We start from the raw sequence: 9,418 nt of genomic DNA, 5'->3' as shown, positions 1-9,418 counted from the left end.
ACTAGGCCAAAACGCGTTGGTTATTTGGTATATGTTTAATGTTTTCATTCCGATTGAGAAGTTAACATGACAGTCACAAATTCTAATTGTTAATCTAAACTTCAATTCACATCATTATGTTTCGAATAAATTATATACTGATATTGTTGGTCTTGTTTGAAGAAAGATTTTGCCATCGATAAGATAACGTGTAAAATATCTCATATGATATACCTAAAATAAAAAGAGACCGTGTGGGCTCCGTGTTATTTATCTCCCTACCCATGATACCTCGCATTATTTTTTGTCTAGTAGCAAGTATGCGTTAATTTAGAACAGTAAAACAATACAAGAAAAAGTACATATGATGCGCAAGGACGTGGCCTCAATCATGTTATTTTAATGCCAAATTACTAAGTTTTTTCTAATTAAGAAAATCCGCGCTTTTTTTTTTAATTAAGAAACTAGATTTAGATTTTGATCCGCGCTTTCGCGCTTTTTTTTTAATTAAGAAACTATATTTAGATTTTGATCCGCGCTTTCTAAAGCGCGGACATTTGCTTTGTTGATGATTTCGAGAAAAAATTACATAAATTTAAAAAATTTTAATTGGAAAAACTATAATTTAATTTTTTTAATATAATATTTGAGTTTAAAGTAGTGTTTTCATATTCGACTTTGATTTATAGTTGAAATTATAGATCTGGCGATTCGTATATAATTAGATTTTTATTTATAAAAAAACTTTAATTAAAAATCGATAAACTCAATAAAAACAAAAACTTGCTACAAATCCAAGACTTTATACCAACTGTTCGTTAAAAACTCAGAAAATCCGATAATATTTTTTTAAAAAATTAATTAAATTATTCATATACTTATTAATATTATATGAAATTGAATAAATGTGTGATTCTTAAAACTTTGTTGAATTGCTACAAATCCATGACTTTATACCAACTGTTCGATAAAAACTCAGAAAATCCGATAATATTTTTTCAAAAAATTGATTAAATTATTCATATTCTTATTAATTTTATATGAAATTGAATAAATGTGTGATTCCTAAAACTTTGTTGAATTGTTTATAATGTAGTTTGAAGAAAATGAATAAATGGTTATTAAAAACATAATCTCTTTACAAAATAATCACGTACAACGAAACAATAGGTAAATAATCACAAAACCTAAACTGACACTGTAGCTACATATATAGCCAGAAAAGGCCACAAACAGTCACAAATATATAGTTACCACTTGCTAATATAACCATAGGGTCACATAGTCGATAAACTAGAACTGAGCATATTTTTGGTAATGGTAAAGTGTGGTCGTGACTCGTGAGTATAATAAGAATAAACCTACAACATATGGTACAAATCTCTCTCTCTGGCTCTCAGTTAAGTTTTTTTTTTTTTTGCTAAATCTCTCAGTTAAGTTATTGTCCTTTTAATATTTGAAACAGACGAAGAGATCAAGAGAACATGGTTAACAAAACCCAACTATTCCCTAGTCCGCGTCTACGTCGCGTAATCTGATCTTAGTTATTATTTATTTATTGTTTATATATTAAACATAATATCGACTTTTTCTTTTCAAATGGTATGTCTTTTTCTTTATGTCCTATATATTAATCAATCTTCTTACACAGTTGATACTAAAAAGTTGCTACCTCTTTCATAAATCAAAGTCACTTCGTTAGTTCCACTAAAAAGCGGAAAACACGTAGATACTTGTCTCATGGCCGGCAAATTTGACTCATAGAGGTTTAGCTCTGTCTGAAAATTTTGAGGAATCTCAGATTCTCTTGTTGTTTACGGGCAAATAAAAATGGCGGAAATGGGAGAAGGAGATGAAACAATAGAAGGGCGAAACATAGGAGCTATGTGGGATTTAGAGCAGAAACTTGATCAGCCAATGGATGAAGAAGCACATAAGCTCAAGAACATGTACAAAGAAAAGGTAAATACTATACATAACTTATCACTCTTCTTCGAAAGTTATTCTTGTCTATTTGCAGGACATAAACATGAGTATTAGATTAAAACAAAATAATCAATATTTACAGTTTTGCGTATTATCTAAATTCAACTAACTCAAAAAGAGATGAACAATTCACATGATCACGGTTTGAGAATTGAGAACTTTTTGGATCTTGTTTTCTTTCTTCTGAGTTTTGGCAATTCTCTTCTTTCAAGCTAGTTCTTATTTGGCCGTGACGTGAGAATAACTTAACTAATGTTTGGGGGCTGTTATTCGCTGGTTTAGTAGGTATTTTGATGTTATATGGCCTTCAACACTTGCAATTTATATAAAATTCAAGAGAATATGTATGTGACTAACTATACAAAGAATTTCACAATTTTTATACCTTCAATTTTGTTCCTAGCAATTTATTCACGAAGCTCAATTGAGTTTCATTGTAGGGACTAACTATACAAAGATTTTCGCAAAATAGTGTGTTTGGAATAATATAGGATTTTAGAATAATTCTTATTATCTTTGATTGAATAACACACGCAAAACTGTATATGAAAATAGTAAACATGGTTTTGCAAAACACCAAATTTTAATCTTTGATTCAGAATCCCAATCGGATAACAACTGATTGTGTATAATAACATCCTTAGAGTAAGATGTAATTTCTATGAGACATCATTTCAGAGGCTAAGGATGTTATTGTACACAAAACCGCAAAACATGTTTTTTTGTCAAAACCCCAAAATACGTTTTTCCACCAAAATCACAAAACGTGTTTTTCTGCCAAAACCAAATATCGCATTTTTGTGTCAAAACCAAAAATAGTATTTTTTGCATCAAAACCGAAAAATTTCATTTTGAAATAATTATATTGTAAATATATGAGACTAAATAATTAAAATTAATATAGTTAAAATTAATATCAAATATATAATTAAATCAAAACAAAGATATTTTAATAATTTGTTTACTGAACTCATCTCGATAGAAATGGAAATAGAGAAACAAACATAAGTTTTATTCAGATGATTCATCTAAATGAGCCATTTGGATGATGGACAAACAAATAGTCCATAAAATCTGAATGGATTATCTGAATGAATCATATAAATTGATCATCTGGATGAATCATATAAATGGATCATCTAGATGGAGATGACAGATGGTGAAACAACAGCCCCTAGTTCAATCATATACATAAGTTTCAGAGAATGAAAGTTGGGTATTTTTTTTATTCACTGCATCTGTTGTCTACAGGGTTTATCAACCTTGATGCTTCTGAGGTTGGCCTTCCAGAGTCTAGGGATAGTTTATGGAGACTTAGGGACTTCTCCCTTGTACGTGTTTTACAATACATTCCCTGATGGAATAGATGACACGGAAGATGTAATTGGAGCACTTTCTTTAATCATTTACTCTCTCTTGCTAGTCCCTCTCATCAAATATGTCTTCATTGTATGCAAAGCTAACGACAACGGTCAAGGTATGATCCCTCTAATAAATATGTTCAAGTAAAATCCCTCCTGAATTTATGAAATGTGTGCAGGTGGGACTCTAGCTATTTACTCGTTGCTCTGCAGAAATGGTAAACTGAAACTAATCCCGGACGAGCAACGTAGTGACCAGGAGCTCACGACATATGGCCGTACTTTCTTGCCTGAGGGGTCTATCGCTGCGAAAACCATGAATTGGTTGGAGAAGAAAGACTCTAGGAAGAGAGCGCTTCTGATAATTGTTCTTGTAGGGACTTGTATGACAATTGGTGATGGCATCTTTACCCCGGCTATCTCGGGTAAGTAGATCTCTCTTTGCTTACATTTCCTGGATTCATAGATGACAGGTTACTGAGTGTTAGTTCATGCTTTCAGTTCTTTCAGCTACTGGTGGGATCAAAGTTAACAATCCACAGATGAGTAGCGGTATATTCTCATCTTAGTCTTTTTTTAAAGATTCTGTTGTTTTTCAACTCTCTGTTAATCCTTGCCCAACTCTTTATTTGTTCAGACACCGTTGTGATCGTCGCTGTTCTTATTTTGGTGGGTCTGTTCAGTATGCAGCAGTATGGTACGGACAAAGTTGCATGGCTCTTTGCACCTATCGTCTTTATCTGGCTTCTGTTTATTGGAGCCACCGGGTTATACAACATCTGCATATATGATACAAGAGTTCTAAAAGCCTTTTCTCCCACATATATATACAAGTACTTCAGACGGAGAGGGAGAGATGGTTGGGTTTCCCTTGGCGGAATTCTGCTAAGCATAACAGGTTACATTAATTCTAAACATGCTTGTTCTTTGCCAGGTCTCTTTTTCAACTCATCTCTAAATGCATCTTCTTTGTTGTTTCCATTTTTTGAAAAATATAGGGACTGAGGCACTATATGACGACATTGCTTATTTCCCATTATTAGCTATACAGCTTGCCTTCACGTTTTTCGTGTTCCCTTGTCTTCTTTTAGCATATTGTGGCCAAGCTGCGTACCTTGTCAAAAACAAAGATAACTATGCAAATGCATTCTATGAATCTATCCCGGGTTTTTCATAAAACTTCTCTTGCACTCTTACTGATTGTAGTCATAGTATCTAATAATGCTGAATTTTATTTCTTTTGCTTTTGACTCCACAGATAGTATATATTGGCCAATGTTTATAGTTGCCACCGGAGCTGCTGTTGTTGGAAGCCAAGCTACAATATCAGGGACATATTCGATTATCAAGCAGGCTGTGGCTCATGGGTGTTTTCCTCAAGTTAAAGTCGTTCATACTTCAAAGAAATTTCTCGGTCAGATTTATTGCCCGGATATCAACTGGATACTCATGGTTGGCTGCATAGCCGTCACTGCTAGATTCAAAAATCAGAACCAAATAGGGAATGCATACGGTATGATTAGTGGCGGATCTAGAAACATTTTGAGTTGGGGATACAACAAAAACAAAATTGAACCGGGGGCACTTTTGTTGCTTATTCACTAAACTAATAACATTTAAATTAAATCAATATAAAATGTTCAAAAGAAAATAAAAACCTCTGGCTGACTGTCTTGGTATCATGATGAAAAATAGGGACAGCGGTAGCGGTTGTGATGCTTGTGACCACAGTACTCATGGTGCTTGTTATGCTACTCGTGTGGCGGTGCCACTGGATTATCATCCTCGTATTCACGGTGCTGTCACTCGTGGTGGAAGGCGCCTACTTCTCGGCAGTTCTTTTAAAGGTTAACCAAGGTGGTTGGCTTCCGTTGGTCATAGCAGCGGTCTTACTAGTTGTAATGATCGTCTGGAATTACGTAAAAATCAAGAGATATGAGTTCCAAGTGCATAGCAAAGTTTCAATGAGCTGGATCATCGGCCTTGGCCCTAGCCTTGGGCTTGTCCGTGTCCCAGGGGTCGGGATAGTCTACTAAGAGCTAGCGAGTGGTGTTCCTCACATTTTTTCTCATGTCATCACTAACCTCCCGGCGATTCATTCGGTCGTAGTCTTTGTCTGCGTCAAGTACCTCCCTGTTTATACTGTCCCCGAAGAAGAGAGGTTTCTAGTGAAGAGAATCGGATCCAAGACGTTTCGAATGTTCCGCTGTGTCGCCAGGTACTTTCACTCTGTTTTGTCCAAAACTTGTGGCTTATAAGTAATTCTCAGCCGTTGAGCAGGTACGGTTATAAAGATCTACACAAGAAAGACGACAATTTCGAGAACAAGCTGTTTAACAACCTGTTCTCTTTCATCCAAATTGAAAGAATGATGGAGCCAGTTTCGAACTCAAGCAACAGTCCTTCTATCTGTAGCCAGCCGCATCAGTCCATAGAATTATTGATCAACAATAACGACATGGACATGTTCTCTTCAATAGTGGACTACACGGTATCAACACTGGACACAATCATCCCCCTTGATATACCGAGCAATGCAGCTAGCTTCTGCCAGGACAGAGCGGTGGGTGAGGAGGAGACAAACGAGCTTGAGTTTCTAAAGAATGGTAGAGAATCAGGAGTTGTTCATATTCAAGGAAACACTGTTGTGAAAGCAAGAATAAATTCTTCGCTTCCTAAGAGGGAAAAGGGTATTTTTCAACCCGAACAATTACGATCGTGTCAAATACTACCTGAACAATTGATCAGTGCCAAATACGACCTCAACTCAATTATAATTCAAAAATACTACCCAAACTTTTTAAAACGTGCCAAAATCTACATTAACCGTAATATAAATTAGTCAACCGTTAAAAAAACAAAACGACGACGTTTTGGTTTAATCCTTTACTAAAAAAACATATTCATTCTAGGATTCGAATTCGTGCATTGATACACTTTAAAATAGACACTAACCACTGAACTAGAGTAAATGTTTGTTATATTATTACGAATTCGAAAGTATATATACTACTATATTTCTTCATCTTCTCCAAATAAAATTTTGGTGATAATTTTTTCTCATTTCTATAAATATATTAAAATGTTTTATAATTATCATATCTTTAATACACTTATATTATACTAAAATATAAATAATAAAATATTTGAAATGATACAAAATTAAATATACTTAAAATTTTGAAACTATTTATAAAGTTTTCTTATATAAATTATTGTAATTTCAAAAATTATTGTAATTTTCTATTTAAAATTACAATAATTTATATAAGAAAACTTTATAAATAGTTTCAAAATTTTAATTATATTTAATTTGTGCAATTTAAAATATTTTATTATATTTGTATTTTAGTATAATATAAGTATATTAAATATAAGGTAAAAGAATATGTTACATAATGTATTCATAGAAATGAGAAACAATTATCACCAAAGTTTTATTCAGAGAATATGAAGAAGTATATATCAAAAATTTACTTTAGTTCAGTGGTTAGAGTGTCTCTCCTCTTTTAAAGTGTATCAATGCATGGATTCGAATCTCATAATGAATATATTTTTATGAAAAAAGATTAAACCAAAACAAAGTTGTTTTGTTTTTTTAACGGTTGACTAACTTATTTTACGGTCAATTTAGATTTTGGCACGTTTTAAGAAGTTAGGCAGTATTTTTGAATTATAATTGAGTTGGGCTCGTATTTAGCACTGATTAGTTGTTCAGGTAGATTTTGGCACATTTTAAGAAGTCTATGTAGTATTTTTGAGTTATAATTGAGTTGGGGTCGTATTTAGCACTGATCAATAGTTCATATAGTATTTGGCACGACTGAAATTGTTCGGGTTGAAAAAGACCCTTTTCCCCTTCCTAAGAAGATTGCCATTAATTATGTTTATGCGTTTCTTAAAAAGATTTGTAGAGGGAACAACGTCATCTTCAATGTTCCTCATGAGTCCCTTTTAAACGTCGGACAAGTCTTTTATGTCTAGAGCTTATCATGTTTTTTTAATGAGTTAACATTCTCAGAATGTTTTTACCCAGTTAAAGTTTGAACTCTATGATACCTAAATTTAATCTATTAAAAGAAAAGTACAAAATAAATATATTCCTTAGACTTACACAATATTTAGAATCCAATGCCAACGAAATTAAATAAATCTATTATATTAAAATAGAATTCATGACTTCTAATTCATGTTGTGATTTTTTATAAAATGGACTATTTACTAGACTTGGTCACACTTCATTTTTATCTATTATTAATCTTCATATTAAATAAAAAATATTATTAATCCACCTGTCTATTTGTTCCACATTGTAACAAATTTTAGGCTTCTTACGTCACAAACCTTACGCGACTCACGTCTCCATTGTTTATTTTTTATATGAACCTTAGGCCACCGGTTTATTATTAATAGCCACACCACGAACCTTCTGGTCTCTGAACAACCACATTTATACAAAGCCAGTTTAATGTTGTCAAACAAAATACACATTTAGTATACATGTTTTGATGAGTATTTCGAAGTTGTTACTGGAATATGTATATATAATATATGTCAATACGTGTCTATCATTTCATGTCGCAGAGATTTCAATAAGTACTAAACGTTATTTTAACCCATCTGGTCTCTGAACATTTAGAGAAGATGAAGTTAAATATAATATATCGTCTAATATGGGACTTTTTATTTAAATAATATTCAAATTAAATATCTAGATTTATTTGTAATATTATTCAAATTAAATAAATATCAAATATTATTAGGTTTTAACTAATTAAAACAAAATATACTTCTAAATAAGAAAATATTTTAGACGAGTTTACAAAAAAATAAAGAACATTCTAACCGTTTACAAGATACTATTCAATGGCATATAGATTGTGATCGTGAGATTACAAAACAACATCCATATTTAAACAAAGCTAACGAATATAACTATTTAATCATTTAAAAGAGAATATTCCCATAATCTACTAGATTTGTTTCCTAAAATCTATTATATTAAAATAGAAGTCACAAATTCATATGTGATATTTTAAGTTGGACCAAAATTTAGAATATTTATAAAATACGCATAACTTAACTTTAATATCATTTACTATCTTCATTTTTATTTAAATAAAAATAAATATTAATTTAAGAAAATTCTAACAAAATCTTTTCAGAATCTTTTCAAAATTATTTTTGAAAATTGATTAATTTAAGCTTTAGTTGTCATAAAATATAATCAGAAATTTAAATTTAATTTAGTTTTGATTTATAAACAAAAAAAATAAAATTATAGAAAATATTGTAATGATAATAGCCACTTCAAATGATTAATTTTCAAAATACATATTTATATAACATGTATAAAAAATAACTTATCTTAAAAATTTATATATACAATAATCTATTACAAAAACTGAATAAACAAAACAAATTATTTTTGAAATTACGGGTCGGAATCATAATAAATTAAATACAAAATATTTTTGAAGTATGCCATTAGCTATTACCAATTTGATTTAGTTTTTAACAGTAGGTCCAATTTGATTTAAATTTTATATGTATTTCAAATTTAGAAATAAAAAATATGTAAAATAGTACTGTTACGTAATTATGTTTTTCAAAAAAAAATATTACAAGAATACAAAATTTGAATATTTTTACAATAATAATATCAAAAGTCACATAAACACGGGATAATAAAGTTAGATAATACATAATAATAAATATACTAATTTACTGATAAATTTTGTTTTATGAACTAAAATGATTTAGTATAGAAAATAAAACCTACACGGTTGTGCGGGTCGAGATCTAGTTAATCAATTAATAATGTTGTCTTTTCCAAGTATTAATCAAGATATTCCAAAAACAATTACAACTAACTAAAATGACGGAAACAACCAATGTAGTCAATAAATTTATTTTCCCACAAAATAATTTGTCTTCCAATATCGAGACTAAGGGGGTGTATTGAATGAAGTGATTTGATTTTTAATGAGTTTGTAATTGATTACAGAAGAATTAGATAATTTGGTGTGATTTTTGTTAAAACACTCTAGAATCTCTTCTAAGACTTTGAGATTTGGATATTTATTTTTATA

At 30.9% G+C, this 9,418-nt stretch overlaps 1 pseudogene; it reads left to right on the top strand.

Moving 5' to 3' along the window:
- The first annotated feature begins 1,587 nt into the window (after nucleotides 1–1,587).
- Nucleotides 1,588–6,183, top strand: LOC130499194 (potassium transporter 9-like; annotated as a pseudogene).
- Nucleotides 6,184–9,418: the final 3,235 nt, after the last annotated feature.

This window comes from Raphanus sativus, chromosome 8, assembly GCF_000801105.2.
Source record: "Raphanus sativus cultivar WK10039 chromosome 8, ASM80110v3, whole genome shotgun sequence".
NCBI classification, from domain to species: Eukaryota; Viridiplantae; Streptophyta; class Magnoliopsida; order Brassicales; family Brassicaceae; genus Raphanus; species Raphanus sativus.
Note: the sequence above shows the minus strand (reverse complement) of the source record. Positions and strands in the feature narration are given on the sequence as shown.